General features: G+C 37.7%; 1 long non-coding RNA gene across 1 annotated transcript in view; it reads left to right on the forward strand.

Annotated features, from left to right (window-relative positions):
- Window positions 1–26,299, forward strand: part of LOC114942113 (uncharacterized) — a 187,256-nt gene that overhangs the window by 13,379 nt on the left and 147,578 nt on the right. The window contains exons 4-5 of the long non-coding RNA XR_003821753.2: window positions 5,939–6,104; window positions 6,220–6,267. This is a non-coding gene — a long non-coding RNA (uncharacterized LOC114942113). The remainder of the gene's footprint in view (window positions 1–5,938; window positions 6,105–6,219; window positions 6,268–26,299) is intronic.

The following is a 26,299-nucleotide window of genomic DNA, read 5'->3' on the forward strand; positions in this document are numbered from 1 at the left end:
TTTTATTTATCGCTCTAATCATTTTAAGCTTTATTACGTCAAATCTGTTTTATCACAATTGCGGAACTTAGTATCATTTATATTCTCTTTTCCTTCTTCTTGAGAAATCCTCTTTATAGTTCTTATTATTATATCGAACGATTCTTAAAATGGAACTAACGAGAAACACATACACGTAACCAAATGTATGCGGTATGGTTGTAATAGCAGGATTTTGCTTGCGGAAAAGTAGCTACGATAAGTCTGGTTCTAAAGAATTTTTTCAATCCTTAACTGTGCGGAATTTCTTTTCTTTGACGTAAAATCGTTCTTATGCTGCCGTAGCGAGATTGTACAAAGTTACATATGTATGTGGTTTCAGTAGACGAGAAAGAATATATACATATTATATATATATATATATATATATATATATATACTTATGTATATACATGTACACATATACATAATACGAATATTTGCACATATATGCCTATTTATTATTTTTTAAACGTAAATATATAAATTGCAATTTTAGAAATTCCTGCAGGACACTATTGTGATTATTTTATGTATATTCTGCAGGCAGAATTTGTATTATTTTACATATATTCTGCATAAAGAATGAGAGAAAAATAAAATGGTAATATATTTATCATATATAAAAATAATGACTAAAAAAAGTTTCTTCTAAATACACAAAAAAATTCGGGATTTTTTTACTCATTTCTTTAGACATTAAGCAGTTTTAACATTTTATTTTACGCGAGAAACAAAGTTATCTTCTTATAGAAATAAAACAATTTTGTCCAATATCCGATATTGATTAATAATTGTTTTCACGGCGTATGGGGAATTATCGTGATTTGCTTGGGATGACGTTTAAAAACAGTGCAACATACTCCCTCGTCTTGATACTCGTGCATTCGCAAATGCGTGCATATAAGAAAATATGCGTACCCCACGGCACTGACGTGACGTTTCGCGAGGGATCGGAATATTTAGAGAGCGCAAGAATCGAACGCGCACATCGTGCCATCACAATACACGTGATCTATATATGCGTTTCGTCGTGGAGCAGCCGCGTATATGCGTGAATATACTCCTTCGTACGCGGGACTATACGTGAACACGCGTGCGTGCGTTCGATATCCGCGATTGCCGGCGATGCTCCAGACGGAAGCGGAGTTCTCTCCTCTTTCCCTCTTCGTTCTCCTTCTCTCCGGCTCTTCCTCCACCTACATCCGTCCCCTCTTCAAACGGAACAGGGCAAAGCGGCAGGATTTGCATACATACGACGTCACACACACGGTCCGCTTTAATATCTCCGGCCATGGCTGGAAATTAAGTCCCGAAACCCAGATCGATACGTGCGGGAACAATCGGACCGGACGAGCGCCGCACTATATTCGCGATCGTCGATGATTTCCATTGTCGCATGTAAATGATGTTCAAGTGCGTTCAAATGCGACCGTCGCTAGAGATCAATAATGGCGATGTAACTATGTATGAATATTATTTCTCACGATCAATATCATTCTAACCATTATCCATTTATATCCATTTTTAGACAACATACTTTTTTACAAATTTATCATTAGGTTTTCAAAGTCTTTCTTATACTCATCACATATGCAATTTTCAATTTGAGTATTTTGGCAAAAGATTTTTATCTATTAACTATTTTTAACAGCCAATTTTTTCTTTGTTAAAATAGGATTTTTATATAATTTAAAGTCTCTTTTAACGTTTGATGTTGAAGCTTCCAAATGAAAGTTTTACGAAACAGAATCGAAGAGATGCTTCACGAAAGACAAGTTTTTCTCGGAGATGTAAATCTTTGTCGTGGATACGTGCGAGCAATAATTTACGTTAATCGTTGCTACTTTTTTTAATACTTAAATATTTTTTCATACTTTTATTTTGTAGACGTCATTATATCTAAGCCGCAACATTGCGCTGCGGTTGATAGGGTAAAAAGTTAAATATGTACGATCAACGACAGCTTATGCCCTGCCATTCGATCGGCAGTCTTTTTGCGAGGAAAATCGACAAATACAATTGCCGCAATCATTGTTAATGCTCCCTCGTAATACAAATGAGTGCATCTAAATTCAAAAATGTTTAGACCGACCTTGACATCTTTTCTTAAACCATATCTGCAACACAACCGTGCGACACTTTGCTGTTTTCATTCGCGATCATGCATATTGATTGCAATTATATGTTTAATAATTTATGATAGATATTCAATTGCGAAAGAAAAGAAGAAATATTTTATAATTATCTGTATTGTTATCACAGAATATTATTATAGTTACATTATTATAGCTTTTCTTGTATAGTCATAGTTATATCTTTTATAAAGTTTTTAGAAAATATCTCTAGATTTTTCAAATTCAAAGTTCAAGTAATAATATGTATTGAAATTTAGTGTGGTATTGCTAGTAGAAAATTTAAATTTAAATTTATTTAGTTGACCAAAACTGGCATCACTTTATTGTATGAAAAATTACATAACGTTTCAATGTTTAACTTTGACACTTACAACAATTGTTCGTCTCGTCTGTCAAGTTGATCACGAAAAATGTATAATCTATTTAAATTTTTCTTTTTTCTTTTCTTAATTTTTTGATTGTCTATTGTTTACAAATGTAAAAAGAAAAATTAAACATAAAATGATATTGTTGCTTTCTAGTTAACTCTATTTACATTTGATAAGGACCACAAGCGGTGTTTGGGGGTCAACTAAATAAATTAAAATTCAAGTACCAACATTCATATATTAAAAATTACGACAGTATCAATATTCGGAAACATTAAAACATCAAAGATATCTAAAAAAACCTAATATGCATTAGATATCTCCATAATTTGCTGCTCCAAATGATCTCGAATGTGTGGCAAAATTGTCTTCTAGATTTCGCCGCGTCTTTGTGTATCTACCGCGTCCTCGTTGTAAATCCTGTCGCCACTCGGCACGTCCTCAGCGAGATCCTATCCTAAATACCAGAGCAGCGCGCGTGGAGAAGATCTCCAGCTGGGCTCTCGAAGGACCCTTCCGACCTGTCCGATCAACTTGCACGCGCGTGCACGTGTGTAGAACACGTAGCCGCGCATAGGGGACCCACACCGAGAGGAAGAGAAAGCCACTGGCTACCATCATTCGGTTTATAATTCGCATATACTTCCTCTCTTCTCCCTCGTGCCGCGTTATCTCTCGTCGGGATCTATCGAGAGAGGGCCCCGAGAAAGGGCCCTACCTTCTTTTCTGTGTCCATCGTCTCCTCCGCCTTCGCCTTCGGGGGCCCAAATCTCCTACCTATCGACGCGTACGCATCGTCGCGTTCGGGACCCGTTGTTTCTAATAGACGATTTAAATTTTCGAATATATTTCGGGCTCCCGGCTTTGCTTTGTTCGCTCTCGCCGTGTCCTCGCACAATCTGTCTCCCTGTTCTCTATCTTTCGTCCTCTCGCTCTATCGTTCTCTCGGGAACCTTTCTGCGCACGTTATTATCGTGGTTCTCCCGCGGGAGGCTGCCGTCCTCCTTTCTGTCCCGCCAGTTCGAGAAGGAGGAGGCAAGAAGAGGTGGAGAACGGAGGAAACGGAGGGAATGATTTTGAAATATTTGTCGCCGTGCATAAATTTGAAGGCGGCGGGCACACGCATACTTAAATACGGACCGAACCGTCCAGCTCTCTTCCTCGACTTCTTCTTATTCGATCTTCTTCCTCTTCCTCACCGCCGCTCGACCTCGGCTCGCGCTGCCGCTGCTGAATCCCCTTACCTCATCTCTTTTCTCTTTTCTCTCCCCTTCCTCGTTTCTCTTCTTCTTTTCGGGTCCCGACCTCCATTGTCTCGCGAGCGCTAATAAACTATCTCGAGGGCCACCCTGCGCAGAGATACCATTGTCATTATTATTGTTTCTACTTGCGCGGACAGGAAACGAGCGAAACTCACCCCCTTCGTCGGTACATTATGGCATTTCAACTTCTTGTCCAAATGTATTTTATGAGCGTTTTTTTTTCGATACGCTTATAATTTTATTTCTCATTACTCGATATATTTCCTTTTTTTATCAATCAGATTTCTATATAATAATATTTACATTTTATCTTGGCGACGAATGAGTTTATTATTTTCAATATCCATTTCAACCAAATTTTCTTCAAGCGTTGCTTATTAGGTATAAAATTCACCCTTTCTTAAAAATTGGACTAAAAAATTATTCCAACATTATAATAACATTGAAATAAAATTAATTTTTCCCGACAATCTAATATAATTTAATCTCCTCTGCTGCATTAGGACAGAGCACGAACAAAGTGTTTAACGATCGCGCTGCACGCGTATGCTCGTTTTCGATTCTACAATCTCATCGCCTATCCCTAAGTATCCGGATAAGATTAAATCCCCCGACGACGTTCTCAACGACGTTGTTCGCTGTCTAGTAGGGACGTTTGCAATCGAGTCACACTCGAGAGGACGCGCCGGTAACATTATATCTACCCGAGAGCCTCGGCGGGGAACCCGGAAAATTAAGATTAGCAGATAAGGCACCGGATCCTGATGGTGGTACGGCTTCATTTCGAGTACACGTCACAGCTACACGTGGTCATAATGATAATCGCGCAATAATCATAATGCTGATAACGGGCCCAGAAAAAAAACAGAGAGAAAAAAAGAAAGAGAAAAAAGGGAGGCTCAAATAAAAATAGTTAACGTGAAGTCTCCAAGAGAAACGAAATCGTGGAAGAATAACAAGGGAGAGAACGATAGGACGTTAAAACGGGAGCCGACGCAGTGGCACGCAGACTTCTCTGTGTGTCCGGTTTTCAAATAAAACCGACATTGCGTGTAATATGAGAGACTTATATAGTAGTAGACTAAGATTTAATCTGTCGTGTCTGTGTTCACGAGAGAAACACTAGACATGCCGGACACATCGGCACGATCCGGGCGGAACGGGTCCTACAAACAAGAATCTCGAGCTACCTTCTTGGAAGGAGAGGAGTCCCTGCATCCTGCAGGTCGGCATCCTCGAAATATCACGAATTTTGCCATGTTACATCGATAGAATGTGCCGGCTGTCCTGACAATCGTGCGAGAGACATCGCAAAATGACATTGGCAAGGGTCGTCGCGCGATTTTCTTCAAGGTAGCTAGTTTTCGCGAATACAATGCAATTTCCCGGACGACAAATTTATAAAACCTGTCACGAAGACGTATAAAAGATCGAAGATGCGAAAGATTGCGATTGGAATTTTGGTTGGCTGATTAAAACGGTCAACCGACAATCTTCACGTAAACGAATCGGCGCTTTATTGGCGACCGTAAATTCACGATTGTAAATTCACTTGAAGGAACGCTCGTCGTCCAAATGTCGTCGCGCATGCAGCGCAAATAAATTCGTATGTACTTCCGTTACGCGACGATTAGACAACTGGTGACAACATGTGTCCCAACAGCAGGCAAGCGTTTCTTCAAAATTTATCTTTAGATCATTCTAATTCATTCCAGGCATAGATTTTCAATTACTCGGCACTTTGATTTATCGCTCTTAACTATAACTTAACTATAGTATATTTATTTTCAAAACCAATTCCATGATTTCTATGTATAGCTTTCGTTATCAATATATGTGTATATATATATATATATTTATATAGGATTGAAATAGACAGATCATATTTATTTATACTTCTATATCAATATCTATATTTATATTTCTATATATTTATGTATATGTACTAATGTAGAGATACTATAAAGAGATAAAGTTTGTTTTATTAATTGGGGTAATATCAGAAATTACTAAACCGATTTAGAAAATTTTTTTACTTTAGATTTTCCTGAAAAACATAGACTATAAAGTTCGGCGCATTCAATAATAATTTTTTGAAATAATAATTAATTTGAACGCTGCTATAATTAGTTTTTATATTCGTATGTTACAGAGACGACGTAAAATTCGGGAGTGCCGTTAATTAAAACTATCGCGCGTACGAGTGCGGGAGTGCCGTTAAAAGTATCGCGCGTGTTAATTAATTTTGACGACCCTGACAACCTGAGAGGAGGAGGAGGCCTGAGAGAGGCATCGGGCATCAGCGGAGCAACTCCAAGGTGAATAGTTTATTTATTCATCAAATATAAAGTTCGCCGCGTGCAATAATAATTTTTTGAATAATAATTAATTTGGACGCTGCTCCAATTTAGATTTTATATTTGTATGTTACAGACAACGTAGCTCAAACATCAATTACTCCGTTATTGGGCATCGGTGTCGGTGAGTGAGTCTTATATTTAATTTTGAGGCAACGGATTTATAGATTGTAGATTGTAGATTGTAGATAGAGATGATTCGTTGCCTTAAAATGGATGGATTAAATTAAACTTACCAGGGTGTCTAGCGATCAGGGAAATCTGGACAACCGGGCATTGTCAGGGGATTTTATAAATCAGGAATTATCAGAGAAAAGTCAGGAAATTTTACTATTTATCTGGATTTTTTCACATTATTCTTCATTTGTCTCAATAATTTGAAATTTTTTATTAAATAAATATAAACCTTTCCTTGACTCCCAGCACGCTAATTTTCTGTGCTGTTAAAAATTGATTCATTTACAGCGTGTTCGTTAATTTATATTTTCATCATCGTGTTATATTATTTCAATGTGTTTAATAGAGATAAAACTAAAAAATTTGATATAATATAAATAAAAAGGTGATTATTTAAATAGTTTATAGTGACATGATTGTTTTGATTATTATCGTACATAATGTAGATTGTATAATTGATTTAAATTTTTGTTTTTTTAATTTCCGAGCTTTTTCATTGTTGACAAAAATATCTCAAGGATTTCATGATTTAACATTTAATTGATTTATCCTATAGATATGTATATGCAAATTATACATTTGGAGAAAATAATACCAAAAAGTCAGGGAAAGAATTAAATTCTGGTCTTGGAAAATCTGAAAAAATCGGGGAATTTTTTTCATTGAGTCTGCTGGACACCCTGCTTACATTTAAGATCGAATGAAATATAAGTTTAATGTAGTCCATCCATTTGAAGTAGATTAGTCCAAAATGATCGAAAGTGCGCAGTGTCTCGGTCGGCGATTAAGCAAATGAGAATCGTTTCTCGATTAGCATACCTCGCTGGCCGGCTGGTCGGCGAGGCGCACGAGATTGTGGAAGACGAGCACCCTGATACCTTAGTCGAGGGTGTGCTCGTCGAGGTGCCAAGAAGGATGAATGGAAACAAAAGACCGATCGCTATCGTTGAGCACGCGGTCGTCATGGTTTTCGGACTCTTCGACGACCGAGACAATGTGTATGTGTCGTTCAGTACGATCGCTATCTGCCATGTGGATTACGACGAAATTTCGAGCGTCCCTTTTGCCATTGGAGATTCATTAGGGCAATTACAAAACGCACGTTTCCGGTGCACGTCTCGCGTCCGGTGCATTTTGCACCGATGTATAGAAGCGATTATGGTCACGACATATTTGTCGAGGTGCTAACAGTTTATCTGAAATTTTTATTAAACGCGTTATCAAGTAAATTATTTAGAAAGTTTCTAGAGACAAATAAGATTGAATATCTAGCATTTTTTTATATAATTATGACATGATTTGTTTAGATTGCAACCAATTTCAGTACATAAAATTGTTCAAATTACTCAATTCATTATAGTTATATTTTATCGATTATTCGATTTATTATTACATGTTCGTATTTTTTGACATGCAACGTGATATAATTATAACTCTAGAACTACAAGCAAAAATTGAATAATCTTTCCGGTTAATTGCATTACTGTCACGTACTTTTTATTATAATTTTTTATCAATGAATTAAATAAAAACTAAAAGCATTGATATATTTTGCACATAAGTAAAAATGGTGCGGTAAGTAAACATTTTATCATTTGTACAACAGCCTTGTATTTTATCACGCTTGCATTATATTATATCGTTATGACGTCGCCGCGTACGACGGTTGCGTTTACTGCATCTGCGCGTGTCACATCGTCGAAATTATATGCGAAAATAACGCGTATTCGCGCGAGTAATCATCGCGGGCAACGTTGACGACGCGCATGCATCTCAACGATGCAACGCGGATGCAACCGACCGACCGCCGCGTGGTGCAAGCGGGAGTCTCGAAGTGGAATGTCGGCAGGAATGCGCGGTTCTCTCCCTCCCTGCAGGGCGCATTATGGAGTTACGAACTCTTATAGTTGCAACGGATGGGCCATAGCGATTTCGTGGTTTCTTTCCTCCTTTTTTCTCATTTTACATTAGACTCTCCACACGTGCTAGCCTAACGATGACGACGATGCAAGATGAAACGAAAATGCATCTAGGCTCACTATTGAGATACTTTAAGACATCTTTTGATTTATCATAGATATCAAGATGATTCTATGACATCTAGCATTTGCGATAAGATCAAGCTTGAAATCATAATTTTGCCTATATGGGATACACATTTCAAGGGGATGCTAATTCGCATAATACCAAAATGATTTGAATTTCAATTATTTTATTGACTACAATGCATGTAATTTGCTCTTGTCAACCTGAGCCGCGTCAGAGCTCAGGTACGTTCGTTGAATTTTTCGAGTTAGCCGATTTGTCTTCAATGTTTATTCCGAAAAAATTCGAACGGCCAGTCTTTCTCGCGCCACGATCGTCCCGAGAGAGCCGTCACCGTTGAATCATTCGAATGTCGACTCGGGACACCCGTCGCGCCCCGGCGAGAATGATTTAAGTGCAGCCAGGTATCTGTCCGCGGCATCATCGGCTACATCGCGGAGCATTTGAAATTAATTTGGCCGAAACAAAGCGCGATCGATCAATGGGTATCATTGATGTTGCGAGTCCGACCGGACGCGCGAGAGGAATCGTGCGAGAGAAAGAGGGAGGAAAGGGAAAAAAAGGAGAGAGATATAGGGATGTAGGTGTGGGGCGCCCCACGGGGTCTCGATTTTTGAATTTTCGGATCATTAATCTCGTACGTCACCGACAGCGCCGGAATATGTATATGTTTGTGTATATCTATGTATGCGTCGAGCTCGTCTATTGTTCTAATTCAAATCAGTCCGATCCGATCTCTAACGCTTGCTCTCTCTCTCTCTTTTTTCCTCCATCTCTCTCTCTCTCTCTCTCCATCCTACGTTTTCTCTCCTCCGAGGGAGAGATTTTCTTTTCGTTCCATCGACGACATGTCCGCGATACGTTCGAGTGGACGTTCAACCGGCTCGTGATGTATTGTAATAGATTCGTTGCTTCTCTCGGAATCATGTGCGTTTCAGCTTCGAGGGCCATTACGCAAGGCGCACGTATTCGTAACGAAATCTCTTTCTATCTATTTATATAGATACATTGCTTTCTCTCTCTCGCCTTCTCTCATTCGTATCTTAGAATACGCGGTTCGCGTCGCGGTTCGGAGAATTTCCATAGGCGACTATGGAAATCGACGGGAAACCTTGACATTCGAGCGATCGTCACCGGATGAACGCCAAGCGACCGTCGTCGGATATCGAGATCGATCGGCGATGGCGATCGATGCGGCGAAAGGTCGACCGCGAGATACGATATGTGATGAGTGTCTCTCGATCCTTTCACTGCCAATGGCGCGTATGCTCCATATATGTATATATATGAAGACTATACAATTCGAAACTGAATAGTGCGTAGTTCTCATGTTGTTCTAAATACATATAATACAGATAAATGTATTTAGGTCTTGCTTTCTTAAAAGATCGCTGTACAAACTCTTACATTCAACTTAATCAGCAGTATTTTGACTTTGAAAAAATGATAATCAATTCTGAAGAACGCTTTCTCTCACTTAATATCTAGAATATATGTTTTTAATATATATATATATAGATATATTGAAAATATGTTATATACATATATGACATAATATTAAATTATCGTATATATTAAAAACATTACTTGGAAAAATAATTACATTTCGAGAAATATATAAATAAGTTATATAAATAAAATATGCGTGAAATTAACATAACAAGCAGCAATACGACACGTGTCGATGCAGAATATTTGCCTTCTCTGTTGCAACAATCTCGAGGTAGGGACCTTCGACACGCGTGACATGGACGAGCTCTGGGAATGAGCGTGAAGAACCGTCCAAGCACTCTTTCGCGCGAAATTAACCTAACAAGCTTAACAAAGATATGTTCCCGCGCGACCCTCAACGATTCTTCTGATGAGGAACCACGTATCCTTATCGAAATCCTTCCTGGAAAAAGTCCTCGCCGCGAAGTGGTACTTTCGCCAAGAAGGTGATCGCGAGACAAGAGAGTGGCGCGAGAACGAAGAGGGCCCAGTCTTCCAAATTAAACAGTTGCTCGTTCGTAATGAAAATAATTATGAAACTCGTCCGCTACGATAGTCTAGGTGTATCCTAGATTTATTTTTTCAATATATAATATTCGCAATAATTAAGAGATAGCTTTCTAAATATTGCATACCTAATACAATTATGTACTGTTTAACAATCATTTAGAGGGAGAATCAAGAGGAGGATAACTATATACATTTTATTACCGTCCACTCGTGTAATCATTTTTAAAATTACCTGCGTAAAGGTTAATTCGGACACTTGTCCAACGAAACAGCAGCCCCCGAGCCGGCTAATTCAAGCCGGGTCTTAACAAGCGTTCTTCACTGTTTAACTGCGCGCGAGCGCATTACTCGTTTATCCGTAATATCATCTTAATTTTGTGTTGCGACCTTTGGGTTTATGAAATCCTCCGCGGCCATGACGGATGATTCTGGTCCGGTCCGTACGTGATTCCTTTCCTTTTAGGTACAGTTTCGCTCTCTTTTTCTCTCTCTCTCGCCCCTTTTCGCCTTCGTCTGCGTGTCAGTTTTCTTTTCTCGCTCCCGATTTTTTTCCCTCTTTTTCTGATCGTACCGGCCGATTGCGTGTCCGGTCTCCGAAAGAGGCGGCGGCAGAAATACTCGGGAAGGCTCCCGCGCGAGATCCTAAGTCCAAGCATCTTCTAACGCGGCGCCGCATCGCTATGAATGAGATCGCGGGCGCAACTCTTGTAATTCAAATATTTGAATTCATTAGGCGATCCCCGGCCTTCTCTTCGACCCTACCTCGCTCTTCGTCCGCGTTCCTACCGCCCTTAATCCTCTCGTCCCCCTTGACTCCCCGTTGTCCTCTCCACTCGAATTCTTCTCGGCTGCCGGCTGAAGAACACGAGAGAGCCTCTTTCGCTATTAGCGTCTACCGTTGTCCTGCCCTGTAAGTGCGTTTACGTGCGTGTGTTTCTCTCCTTCTCTTTTTCTTTCTCTTCGCGTTTCGGGAATAACAAGTACGCGCTTTTACGACCCATTTCGAATGCATGGGTAACAATGTAGCCCTGGAATTTTCTGTTCGAGAGCGACCGTTTGACAACATTGTTTCATTTACGATTCGTATTTTTATCTTAGAGCGAAGCGCGAATAATAATGGCGGAATAGTCGAGATTTCACCGAACTCTGGAGCTAACAAACGTAGAATCTCATTTTCGCATTTCTTTGATCTCTTATTTCTCAACCCTTCTTCATGATTTCTATTATAATTCAATAGTACTTTTTTGCATTATATACAATATATTTATGCACATATATTGTATTCTAATAAATTTCATTTTTATTTGCATCATAATTTACATGATGTTGCATCTTATCTTATGCCTCATTATATAATATCAATATGTTATATAATTTTGATAAACGAGTTAAAAAACGACATTAAATAAATCTTTTATTGTCGTAGTGAATGAAAAAGATTATCTCATACGTAAAAATTATTTAACATAGTTAAATTAAGAAACAAAAATGCAAAGAGAGAGAGAGAGAGATTATAATTTTTCAAATACATCATAAAATATTTTTGTCGATTGATCTTGCTATGATTAAAATGCATAATTGTGCACATAATTTTCAATTTATTTGATTTGCATCATCAATGTCGAACATCTCGCACGGATTTTCTTAGTCGTTTTATAAATCGCGGCATTCCGTGCGCAGCGTCGAACATTCTTCATTCGACGAAGCGCAGGAGGTTAAATGCGCGCGCGGAGACATTCGAGACTTTATGCAGCCGCATTACATCCTGTTATGCGTGCGTGCGTCGAAGACGCACCGACAAATGCAATTGTACCGTTTTTTATGGTCTTCTGCGCTGCATTCCAGATGCGCACGTATGGTTCTCGAAAGTGGACGCGGATTCTTTTCTGCTCCGCGAGTTGACCACTCCGTGAGAGAATAGATATATAACCGCGTGAAAATACCCAGCATTTTTATATCAAATGATTGGCATCCACGACCGATCTCCATCTCCATCGCGAAACAATAAGACCTCGAGAATGACAGCCGATAAAGTTCGCGCATTTCTTCTCGAGCGAAGAAGAACCAGTTGCGACGTCGCGATCGGTGATCTCGAAACCAAATGAATATTTAATATCCCGCGATGTAATTCTTAAAACGATCAACTACCACGGAATTTACTTGTCGCCACGATTTCTTGTCACACAAGAAGTCGTGTCGCCGACAAGACAAAAAGGATGATATTTCAATACTCTTAAGTAATTTAAGTAATATATTTAAGTAATTTGAACGATAAAGAACATTTTCATTTTAATATGACATTTTATTTCGTAATAATAAATGAGAGACGTATTTAAATATTTACACACTATATCTATACAAAGACATATAGATGCAGTTTAATTTAAGCAGAATATCTCACGTTATATATATAAGGATTTTATTATATAATATAATGATGATAGTTTGTGGAATAAATACATATATCTTGTACTTTTACGGTTTCTATATCATTTATGCATTTTGAAACATCTGACCGTTGTCTTGTTAGCGAGTTTTCAATTTTATTCGCGTATAGTGACAGACATTTTATGAAGGATCAGGAAAACTGGTTCGAGGTAGAAGGCAATCATAAATATCAATGTGCATCATCAGAATAAATGCCAAGTTGTATGTACAAAATATATCAGATTATTATGCAACTACAAATGTAATAATAGATAATTCCAGATAATAAAAATTAGATCTTTATAAAATTCCACATCAAAATTATGCATCTCGGAGCCACAGCAAAACTTCAGTAAACCTATACATATGTGTAACTGCAGTTATATTTAAAACAAATATTTAAGAAATAATTTTTTACTATCAAAAGATCTATGTCGTTAATTAATAATTATTAGGGGAATACATAAACATTTATGAAAATGAAATATGTTTGCGATTTTAATTGACAGCAATTACAGGTACCTTAAAATTAATTCCGAGATTAATATGTCGAATGACGCGCTCGCGGCGAACCGGTAAATAATTTATACCATTCAGCGATCTTGCAACTTGTTGAAATCGGCGAAGACCAGTCGTTTCTTTCGTTCGGAGAGCCGCGAGAGAACAATTCAAAATACCTCGGCGTGATCGCAGCGGCGATACACTTTTTATCGGCGAGCCCATCTGCGGGTTATGGCAGCGGGGAAGGACACGTCGCGTCAGTACCAAGATGGTAACGATCGACACCGGCGATACTCCCGATCCCGGGCACTGGCCGGAAAGAAGAGCGCGGCGAACGCCTCTTGCGCTAATAACACACCGCGCCGGCAATATTCTCGCCCCCGTAATAATTGGTTGCCGCGCGCGATAGTCGCCGCTGGAACAGAGAGATGAAGATCTCTCGTGCGCGTTTCTTCCTCCCTCGAAGCGTTAAGACGAGTTTGCACAACTCGCTTTCGATGATTATTTCGAGTGAATCACACACATCTTGTGAGTGGAAAAAAAGATAAATTAAATCCTCCGAGGATGATATTTTCATTGAGACCATTAAATGATTAATCTTGAATTGGAAGAGAAAAATAAACCTTTGCTTTTCGTGGGTTTTTGTTTTGAATAATTTAGCCAAGACGATTGTTACAATAGCCAACCGCGTGAATTCTCCTTTAATAACAGGACCAGAGTGGATCCGAAGCCACACATAGTGCGCAAGGTGTTGCAACAGTGCGTCGGTCGCGCATAAATTAATTGATGCGGCTTGAGAGAACGGCATTTATGGTATATATGATGGCGTGTGGAGTCCATCATTTGCGTTGCTAAGGGGCACAAACGCGGATCACACAACGTAAATCTCGATTGAATTCAAATTCGAAATCTCTTGACGCATCTATTTCGATCAGATTATTTTAATTTATTCGGCATTTAAATTGATTTGTATAAGCCACAAAAATGATTATTTGCCATCATTTGACACATATAATTTAATGGTTATATTTAATTTTAATCACTTATTGCACAATTCTTAAATTACTTTGCATAGCGAATCTAAAATCTTATATATCTTGATTTATTTATACAGTCTTAGGTCTCTAATGTTGATGTTTAAAATTGATCGATATTTTTTAATTTGACAATTTTCTTAATTATTAAAAAGTCATTCAATATTTTTTTTTTTAATTGAGATTCTATGCAGTAAAGTAATGGTATATTATTTTAAAGACAACCTATAGAATTAAATTTTAGGATTGAAAAGACAAACTAGATTTGAAATTAGTCGAAATCTCCCGATTACGCACAGTTTGCGAGCGTGCAAACAACGTATTTATCTTATATAAAATGCGCGTTCTCCGTATGAATGACATGCAGATGACACTCGAATGCGGACTACTGTCTCCCGATCGTCTCAGACTTTGTGCGTTTACACATGTAACGATATCAGCAAGTTTACAAGTCCCCCTAAGAGAAACGTGTCCGAGAAACGTGCGCGAGATCTCTCCGCTAGACAACCGGCGCTCCATTTAAGAAGACGATTTAAATTCACGCGGCGTCGCATGCGCGCCCTTGCCCAGCGTTCCTCTCGGTTCTCTCGCTCGCACGCGTTTCTGTGCATTAATAAAAGTAAATTAATTCGTGAATGTTTCACGATGAACAACTTCGCCGATATCGGTAATCGTGTGAAGCTACACGAGCATAAATATTCACTTCTACGATATTATCATCTAAGTAATTTTATTAATTGAAGATCGGACACTTAAATTCAACCCCTCATGATTATAGATTATGTCAAAATAATTCTGTTTCACTCGATCGATTTTTTTCCTACTTTTTTACTGGAATTAATTATTTGATATTTCTTTTTACGTTATTACGCTTGGATTATTTGTATTACTGCGAAGGATACTAGAAACGTTATCGATCATAAATTCATGAAAATTTCGTCGCGACGAAAAGGAGGTGATTATCTGCTTACTTATGGGAAAATGCAAGCATGAATGTTTACCGACGACATTGGCGCAATATAGATAACTTGAAAAACATTGAACCTGCTCGTTGTTGACACTGTTGTTTAATATTCAACAGGCTTCTTTAAAGCGAGCAAAAGTTCGAGATGCAATGAATGATAACGCGCTGCTCGGCGTGTCGCGTATATATCTATATGGAACTATTCCGTCATATACTCCATGTAGGATCTTTTTTACTTTTGTGTGTGTATGTGTATGTGTGTGTGTGTATATGCATAGAGAGGGGGAAAATATCGAAGCGTCCTGCATCGATACATCGAGAAAAGTGGCTTCGGCGGCGTATCTCAAAATGATAGAAGTTTATCATTTATTTGCCTCCGAGAGGAAAGAAAAGTCAGGAATATATAATTGAAAATAAAAGCTCTCTTCCAAGCTTTTTACATCAAAATAAATTTAATAAATAAATTTTATATGAATTTTTAATTGAAAATTATGACTTTTTATTTAATTACATAAATAATATTCGCCCACACATTACATAAGTAAATTACGTGGATATTTTATATAAATTTTTAATTATAAATATAAATTTTTCTGATTATGAAAATAATATTTAGGCGCATATTTAATGAGTAAATTTATGCCAGAATTATTTATCTTATGCATAAAAGGCATACTACGCCATCAGCATAAGTACTTTTTGGTCGTCTAACTACAGGCGCAAGGATCAAAAGTTTTACGTACATCTTTTATATATATACACACACACACATATATACACATGTGCGCATATAAATTATTTTAAGATTCAAGCTAGTGCAAAAATAATAAGTCCTACTTATTGATTAAAATATATGCACTATAAATATGATAATGACAAAAATTGATAAAACGCGTGCATTAAAATTCAAAGAAGTGTCACTTTTCACAATCTTCTTCTAGATTACAGCTATATATTACAGAAATAAAAATATACAATAAATTTACAGTTAACAAAAATTGCACGAATTTATGAACGCATATATTAAAGCGTCTTAATTATCCTATTTTAATAATATCGTTACCGATTTATATAATATTGATTATAGTTATCCGATAATTTTTATCTTGTCCTAATCTCGTCTTTGAGAGAAGATAGGAGATCATCTTGAATGAAGATTAAAATAAAAGCCTAAAAGAGAGAGAAGAGATATGCGCATAAATATTATTTTCATAATCAGACAAATTTATATTTATAATTAAAAATTTATATAAAATATCCACGTAATTTACCTATGTAACGTGTGAACGAATATTATTTATGTAATTAAATAAAAAGTCATAATTTTCAATTAAAAATTCATATAAAATTTATTTTGATGTAAGAGACGCCGGTTCTTAGTGCGTAGATCTCACAAGCCCGAGATTATCCGTTCTCGGCGTGTTCGCTTTCGCGCCGCTCGCGATTATGAGACTCGAAAACGATCGGCGGGAGAAGGAAGGAGCCTTTGCACTTACGCGAATCCCCGATTCGCTCGGTATCGGTGATGAAACGACACGTAAAAGAACAGAGCGCCCTGTCCTGCTTTCCGCCGAAGTAGCCCGGGAAGCTGCTTAGCACACAAAGAAAGTTCGAAAAGTCCCTTTTTGCCAACCTTTTTGCCCCTCGCTCCCAAGAAGTCTCAACCTCTCTTCCGTCCCTCTCAACCCCATCCCTTCTCGCTGCTCTTCCCGCATGCTAATGCACGCACGAAGCGCAACTGTTCTCGCGGGCCCTCCAAGTCCTCACCCGCAGGTCCCCTTCTTTAGTTCGCCGAGTCTCCTCGTTTATTTGGCCAAATTTGATTCACCAACGAGATCCGATCTGACGTTCCGATCGCTTCTTGTCCCTCGCCTCTCTTCCTTGCCGGCCTCCTCTATCACCGCGAATCCCTTCGCGTTGGTATCTTGTCCTCCTCCAACGCTCAGGATATATCGCATCGTTTTCTTTTTTCCAACGTCTCCCTTCCGCTGAATCGTCCTCGGGTTTTTCTCTCGACACCCCATTTCGCTCGGCGAATCGGCCCCACCGAATTAGGGACTCACTTTTTGGTGGTCGGCAGGTTACCAAAATATTTTTTCCTGTTTTTTTTTTCCGTCCCGTAACAAGGTTGAATTTCCGTAGCGTCGATTGACGAAGTTAGGAAATTGATTTTGATCTCCATCTACAATAAATATTGTAAAAATTTAATATTCTTTTACTTGAATATCTATATATAATATTCAGATATAAGACATAAAATAAATCAGACAGATAAATATATGTAATAGCTGTATTTATCTGCGTCGACTAATAAATTATGATATAAGTCATGAATCATACATGGGTTACCAAGTGGCTAATATACAAAAGTTTAATATATTTTTGTATGCTGTTTTTCTTAATTTCATATTTAGTAATTTTGAATATGCAAGAGTGCACCGATAAAACGACTGAAATTATAACACGCACATAGTGGTCAAGGTAAGATCGGAGAATGTCACGAATGCGCGTTTTTTTTTTTTAAATCTATTTTTCCGCCGCGTTTAAATTTGAATCGCGGCGAATCTGATCGTTTATTGTTTAAATTTGTAGACCCGTTCTTAATTTGAATTTAAGATTATTCGCTGGCGCGTTGCGAGACGATTTGACTTGGTGATGGTCGCCAGTTCGCCTTCCTACACTAAACCCTCTGTTCTTCTTCCCTCTCCTTACCCAAATCGTTCTCTGCTTGTCGTTTCCTGCTTGTCTTTCTCTATCTTTCTCTCTCCCTCTTCCTCTTCATCATCGCATGCGACTCCGTTTTATACTTACTGTATGTACGAACTTACACTCACGTTCGAGTATAAGCGAAATCGCGTACGCGTCTGCTCTGCCAACGCATTTATCTGAACTACTTATTATCTCCGCTTGTCGCGTGCTCTATTTATTATTTGTATCACTGAACACATTTTATTCTTTACACAAATATTTTCAAATCTTTATATAGTAATTTAGTGTTTTCAAGTATAATGATTATGAAATATGTATTATTCTTCATGTTTTTGAATTATTTCTATTTTTATACAGATATACATAGTACATGCAGCACATGTATTGCGAAGAAAATATTAATTGTAGCATTTTCTTTTATAAGTGCTGCGAAAACAGATTCTTATAAAATATGAATAATTTGCAAAGATATATGTATATATAATAGCATAGAGATTTAACAAATAATCATTTTTATGGAACAAAATGTATCTTGTCGCAAGCAAAATGTGCCCAGTATATATTTATAAAAGGTTTAAAAAAAATATAAAAGAATATGTAAAATCGCGAAAGAGACGTCACAAAGTTAGGATTGTATTTTACAATCCGTGATCATCGCCGTGAATCTTCACTTGATACAGTATTCATACACAAAATTTCTCCGGGGACTGTACTTTTCTACATGGCATACCAAATGGAACTTCACCATGGCGAGTCTCAAGATATCTCAGTGACTGACATTAGTCAATCAAACAGAAGAGAAAAAATGCTCACCTTGGCGAATGCTTCTCAGTAAATTTCTACCAGTGGTGCTCCATGATACCTATCCTTGTAACGAGAGGATGTCTGGATCTTGTTTTATGAGTTCAGACAAAGGTGGCATTTTCATTGCTAACATTTTGTACTAAAATATTCGTTTGTTGATTATTTTTTATTCATTCATATATATATATTTTCCTTTTTAATTCTTCTACAAAAGAAGTTATGCAAAATTATGTGCAAAACGTAATTAAAATTGTCAAGTTTTACGCTTTTAAATTTAGTATATGAACATAAAATGATTTCATAAAAATACTACGTTTTTTGAGAGAAAAATGTTATAGAATTTTTTACAAAATTTAAAGAACACGAAACGAAATAAATACTTTATGGAATGAGTTGCGAATATATATATATATACATATAACTTCAAGCAAAGCAATAATTGACTGATAAAAAGAAATAAAACAAGATTAAAAGTAATCAAATTAAAAACTAATCAAATTAACTATTTTGTTCATTTTTTGTATGTCATATATACATCAAACTAATAGTATAATGACAGATTGGTAATGCGTGGGTGAACAATTGGATAAATACTGGTAGCATAGATAGCAGGTGACTCGATTTCTTTTTTTCTGATCAAAAAATAAATTAAAATCCAAGAGCGTGCGCAGCTGTTCTTTCTACCCATGAGCGGATTAGTTAGGGTCTCATAAATAAAATCGGCTGATGCCGTTAGTACCATTATTATGGTGAAACTTATATTTTAAAAAATCAGAAGTAGTATTAAAAACTTGAAATAAATAACTGAAGGAAATGATTTTAAATATATATTGTACACACACACATATATATATATATATATATGTTTATATTCTATTGAAACTTTTAAAGCTAATGCCCACCAAATATGAAAGACAAAGTTAATTACAACAAGATTTAAATATATTTACTTAATCTGGAATTTAAAGTCGCTAAATTTTTTAAATTTCTTGTTTTCATGACATATAAGCATTATTAATTTGATAATTATTTGCACTTCAATTTTGTTAAGAAAAAATTTACTTTTATTATATTGCAAAATGTGGATCGGCGAAAACTCCAAAGTATTCTATTTAATTATGTAAAATTGCAAAGATACCATCGCTAGTTATAAGCAAAATTCTCGCTATATTATTTACACGGTGAAAAAGATAAAGGCAATCGAGGACCAGTATCGTTAGCCCTAATTTCCGTTTCATCTTCTGTCTCTCTCTCTCTCTTTCTCTCGCTCTTCGGGCCTATGAAATTAAGCGAATTTATATTCCGAATTATTCATAATTGGGGCCTCTGCTTTGTACGGGTTCCGCGGCCACAGGCTCGACGAGATGGATCAAACGGCTCTTTTGTCGGCTAATTCGATTGCAGCGAAATTTGAATTTGAAATCCGACGCGCATTCACAGTGCCGATTGGACGGAACAATTTTTCGGCAGATCAATCGGGCGACTGGCATTTTCAAAATGCGCGAGTTTGGTAGTAAAATTCGCGTGGAAAATATTATCTCCCTTCGTTAACGTAAAAAATAAAACGCTCGTACTACTAGATCGTATCGCGGCGTTATGTAAATTCAAAAATCAAATATAGTTATCAGGTTCAACTCCCGTTTTTGAAAGTATAGCTGAAATTGAAGACCTTAAAATTTCTGTAAATGATCATATGAGATATTTTTCATTTTTAATTAGAATAAAAAATTAAAATACAATGTTAACGAAAAAGACAGATATATGTTGAAAATAATGTTCTCGCTGCTCACTTCTCTTTACGTACGACATAAAAAGATGAGAATGTAAAGGGAAAAAAATTTTGGCGTTAAGCGTCGATCATACTTCCCTTCCCTTTCTATTAAGTTTCGCCACTTTTTAACGTCATCGTTCCTCCATTTCGCTGAAACAGCCCTTGCGCGGAGACAGAGCCTAGTTATTCACCTGTATAAATATGCAGAAGTAACTTGCGTCGGACGTGAAATACTGCGTAATAAAAAGTACCGTAAGTATCTCCGGCAAGAGACATCGTTGTGGGATGAGGAGGAAGGGAGCTGAGATGGCGGAGGTAGTTGGACGATGCGAGGGTGCGCTCGCTTTTAAAAATGAACTCGGTAACTTTATAACTTTTTAGAGGATTACGTCATTAGCTGGGCGGCGCGGACGGTGGTCTCCCTCCGGGGTTTTAATAAATTAAACAAAATTACCTTCCCGTTCCATGCTCCGTTAAATTAAGCCGCGAAGAAACAAGCCCGGGCTCGTTTACTTTCTCGCTCGTCGAGCTTGCTTTGCGCAAATCGTGGAAATCTCTGTCTTATACGTTCAAATCACGACGATACTTTCATTCAAGTCTTGTCACATCTGTTAAAAATGTTTTATCTGACATTTGCAATAACTCGAAGAATTGATCAACTAGATAAAGAATGAGGCGAAAACGGTGTAACTTAATAAATTTAGCTTTAATTCTATATAAATCAAAGCCCAATATGCGTATATTCTTATAAAAATGATGTAAGACAAATAAGTTAAAACGCCTCCTTGGCATTCTTCCATTCGCTCAGTAGAGTGAATTGAAATATAAATTTTCAAAATCGGAACTATAAATCAACGACAAACGAAGCCGTGAAATTGACAGCGCGCGGTTCTATGAAAATAAAAATACGACGCGTCGTTGCCGGGACGATCCACTCTGTAAACTTCGGTTTTGCTCGCGAAAATCCGTTTTCACTGAGCGTCCCTGAGGAGTTGCCTGGCTCTCGGCTTAGATCAGAAATTAATCTCGCTCGGAGTTTTGCGATACACGTATATTTACAGAAACACGGAGACAAGCGAACGTGGGAGAGGGAGATCGAGGGTGTTCGAAATATGAAATATGAAGGCCTCGACGACGGCCAGGGCAAGTTTGTTCGGTTCCTTTCGTTTTGTAGCGGGCGATAGAAAGGGCGAACGTCAACAGGGTCGTTCGTCAACTACCCTGTAGAACCCTGGCGACTTGACAAGGGAGAAACGGATTATGCCGTTATTAAAAAAAAAAAAAGATGATTGCGGGTAAAATGTGACACTTTATCAAATGAGTTTACGTTAAAATATATGTTTAAAATATATCTTCCTTATTATTAGAGTTAATTATCATTATTCTATTTTTTTTTAAATAGTAATCATGTAACTACAATTTGTATTTTATTTTTTTATTATTATTATTTGTATTGACATATAATCTTACAGAGTCTTAGAATGTACTGATAATTTTTTGGTCAGATCTATTTTAGAATCAGAATACGAACTTAAATAAAAAAAAAATACTTTTCTATTATTAAATTCTAATTCTGTCTATTTTCAACTTTATCTGAACTTCAATATAATTGTATAATGAATACAGCAAATTGCAAATTAACCGACATATACTATTACTGTTGTTAATAAAATCACAGCTTGAGTGAAAGCACCGGATGAAGATGAACGCGATGATCACATTGATCGATCGTTGCGCGTAATAAAATTCATCTAATTTATTACACGTCGCCCCATGCCCGACTTTTTCGAAATTGCGAACACCGCGGGGACACTCTCGTCGCAGAAGCGCCTCGCCAATATGCTCGTGTTCCGCAGAATTGGATTTAATTAAGGATAAAATTAAAGCCGAGTCGAGAGTAATTGCGTGATTAGCCGTTGCGCTCGGCAATCCAATCTACGGACTCGCCGAGTGGCCAATCGAGCCCTCTCGAAGGCGCATTCGGGCAATTTGCATCGAATCTACATTCCGATTTGCTCGCGACAAAGGAGATGGCACAGCTAGTCGAGACGCTAAAGAATGACAGTGGCAAATTTTCTACGAATTTCTATTTCTCGTGAAATTCAATCGCTCTAGAAAGCATTAATGAGCTCACTGAAAGACATTAATGCGCAACAGCTGTGGCAGAAAAATAAATGTTGTTTTGTCATTTAAATTAGTAGAAAAAAATTATCAACTATGTATCGATACACTCCATTATTGTATCCATCAATAATTTTATATCTTTACCACTAATCTGATTCATCATCGAATCCTGTTTGTAAGATAATGAGAAACTAATGTCAATTATATTGAAATGTAATTGTGTAATAATTGGCTCCACGCGGAAAACCATAATGGGCGCGCTATTCAAGAATAACATGGACAATCGGCGCCGCGTAATGAGATGCGGCTCCATTCGTTGATCCTGTTAAATCTCCTAGTGAAAAGTTTTCTCTCTCGTAGACTCTCTTTCCTTAATTGGTTTTATAATTATTCCGCGCGTCCCGCCCATGAACTACGCGAAACCGTCTCTGGTAGAGACGTCGAACGGACGGAGCCAACCAACCCCCGTTGCGTAATATCTCCAATCGGGCGTTGTTCTCCGTTCTCCGCTCTTCTAATTAACATTCCCTCTTGCTCCCCAAGAGAGAACGAAAGGGAGAGAGAGAGAGAGAGAGACGGAACACGGCGCTCCGAAAGCGGCGTGATATCATTTGTTGGTGGGCGTCTTAATTAATCCCATGATATCCGCCTTTAGTGGAACGAAAGGGGCAGGGCGTGGCTGCTTGTCGGCAGAAACAACTGAGCGAATGTGCAGTGCTGCCCCACCGAACCCCAACCCGATCCACCATCGCCACCACCGCCGCCACTGCTTGTCTGTCCTTCTTCGCCCCCGACCGACCAGCAACCCCCTTCTCCGGTTTGACCCCCAGTCGCGTCCACTCCGTACCACCAACGTGGATGTCACGTGACCGGCCAGCAGCCAATCGACGCCCGCTAATGAGCGGCTGTGCGCCGTGCCCGCGTTTAATTAATCGCCCGGTATCGCTGCATCGACGGCGGTCGGTGCAGCTGCGCGGACCGCATCCGGGGCAGACGGTATAGATTCGGGGTAATGACGCGTTTTTCAAAACGCATCGGAGTCGAGATTATTTTAAATGTCCATATTTATCAATCTGAGATCGATTCATTTCCTTCGTCTAATTAATTTTCTTGCACTGGTAGAGTTTTGCCTTTTTTCGAATGATATATATATACTTATACTACTAGATTTGTAAAAATGTACTTATACTACTTATGCTACTATAGATAAAAATGAAACTTATTCAGTTCTAATTTTTTTTATTGATCGCATTCTCTCTATATAATAAATTTATTTATTAAATTAATATATAATGATACACAATTTTTGATAATATTTGATTCGATCAGTAAAAAAGCATTTACGATTCGGGGTAATGACGCGTTTTTCAAAACGCAACGGAGTCGAGATTATTTTAAATGTCCATATTTATCAATCTAAGATCGATTCATTTCCTTTGTCTAATTAATTTTCTTGCACTGGTAGAGCTTTGCCTTTTTTCGAATAATATATATATATACTTATACTACTAGATTTGTAAAAATGTACTTATACTACTTATGCTACTATAGATAAAAATGAAACTTATTCAGTCCTAATTTTTTTTATTGATCGCATTCTCTCTATATAATAAATTTATTTATTAAATTAATATATAATGATACACAATTTTTGATAATATTTGATTCGATCAGTAAAAAAGCATTTACGATTCGGGGTAATGACGCGTTTTTCAAAACGCAACGGAGTCGAGATTATTTTAAATGTCCATATTTATCAATCTAAGATCGATTCATTTCCTTCGTCTAATTAATTTTCTTGCACTGATAGAGTTTTGCCTTTTTTCGAATGATATATATATACTTATACTACTAGATTTGTAAAAATGTACTTATACTACTTATGCTACTATAGATAAAAATGAAACTTATTCAGTCCTAATTTTTTTTATTGATCGCATTCTCTCTATAAAATAAAAATTTATTTATTAAATTAATATATAATGATACACATAATTTTTGATAATATTTGATTCGATCCGTAAAAAAGCATTTACGTGCACATTTCACTTTATAAATGAAAGCATGAAAGAAAAAGCATTTCCGAGACATTGCTCCCAGTTTTCTGAAGAACAATAAACATCATGTTGAGTAACGCGATCGACATTTTATCGAGTATTATCACGCTACGGTGCAGCCTTGTCTCAACAATGTCGGATGATCGGCATACTCACGTAGGTGTCATCGCCGCAAATGATGATCGCATCCATTATAATATATCGCGGTAGAGCGGACAAATCGCGTTCGCGTTGCCATTCGTTTCGGAAAATACATCTCGGGGATACAAATTCAGACGGGCACCGATATACGATCGGTCGCGTAACCACGTTTTGATGAATCACATTGTGTATGTATAATGCGCCCGCGCAACGTGACGCCCGGGATGTCGCGTATATATATATATATATATATATATATATATATATATATATATATCGGGCGCCTCGTGATTCTGGCGAAAGAATTCTATCCGCGGCGAGAAATTCCAATTCGCCGGATAAAGAGGAACGACTATAGGTACCTCGCGTCTCGAGAGAGAGAGAAAGAGTACACACGTATCTACATCCCTCCGTTGAAACGCGAGAGAACGAACGAACGAACGAACAAGCGCGCGCGCCTGTATTTCGCCAGACGTATTTCTAAGTGCACGCGGGTGTGCGTCTCTCAGGACGAGATATAAAGACGCACAGGACCGGTAAGAGCTACTTTCTTGTACTGGGCCAACTGAAAATTGATCCACCGTACGTTTGGGAATCACTATGGTGATGATGTTGAGAAGGTAACCGGGTTATATCATTCGCGACGAATCGCTATGTTTTCAATATCGTAGCTGTCAATAAAGACAAAAGAGCCAATTTATAATTAGAATATCGTATCGATAACGCGATTAGAAATATCGAACGAAATAATCATTGAAATAGTTACATAACATTTATTTTGTCTCGATAGGCACATCTTTGTGGATCCTTGCATCGTGCGATTGGATTTTGAAAAAATTTGGCCTTGATTTTTTAGATTATTTCAAAAGATAAATTCGAAGCTCGGTATCAATAAAAAATTTAATCCAAAACCTGAATTACAATGGAGTACGACATAGAATTCAAATTTATAGAAAGAATTTTCAAATGAATAAACAACAGCTGATCGGTCCGAATAAACTCATTAAAAAATTCCAAATGAGTTGAATTCAATTATCCACGATGATTATACAAGAATCGTTCCTCAGCCATGCATACGCAACGTCGCGATACAATTAAATCGAGATACGGTCGGTGTCAATGCACTCTTTGGGGGGAGAATCGTTATCTCATATCTCGCTTTTGGTCGCTATCGCCGGCCCTGTAACGCTCACACGCGCGACCACCAACACCGAGGCATTACTACACATCGACGGTATGCATCGAGTGTCCTTCTATTTCCTTAAAATTCCGATGGATCGTATGCCCCTGCCCCCAGGCAGTCCTACGTACACACACATACACGCCGAGTCGCAAGCGTGCTCGTAGCACACATAACACCGGAGAAGAAGAGAAGGCTCGAGCGCGAGAGGAAGAAGGGA

The sequence above is a fragment of the Nylanderia fulva genome, unplaced genomic scaffold (genome assembly GCF_048542155.1).
Source record: "Nylanderia fulva isolate GAGA-0341 unplaced genomic scaffold, ASM4854215v1 Scaffold1, whole genome shotgun sequence".
Lineage (NCBI taxonomy): Eukaryota > Metazoa > Arthropoda > Insecta > Hymenoptera > Formicidae > Nylanderia > Nylanderia fulva.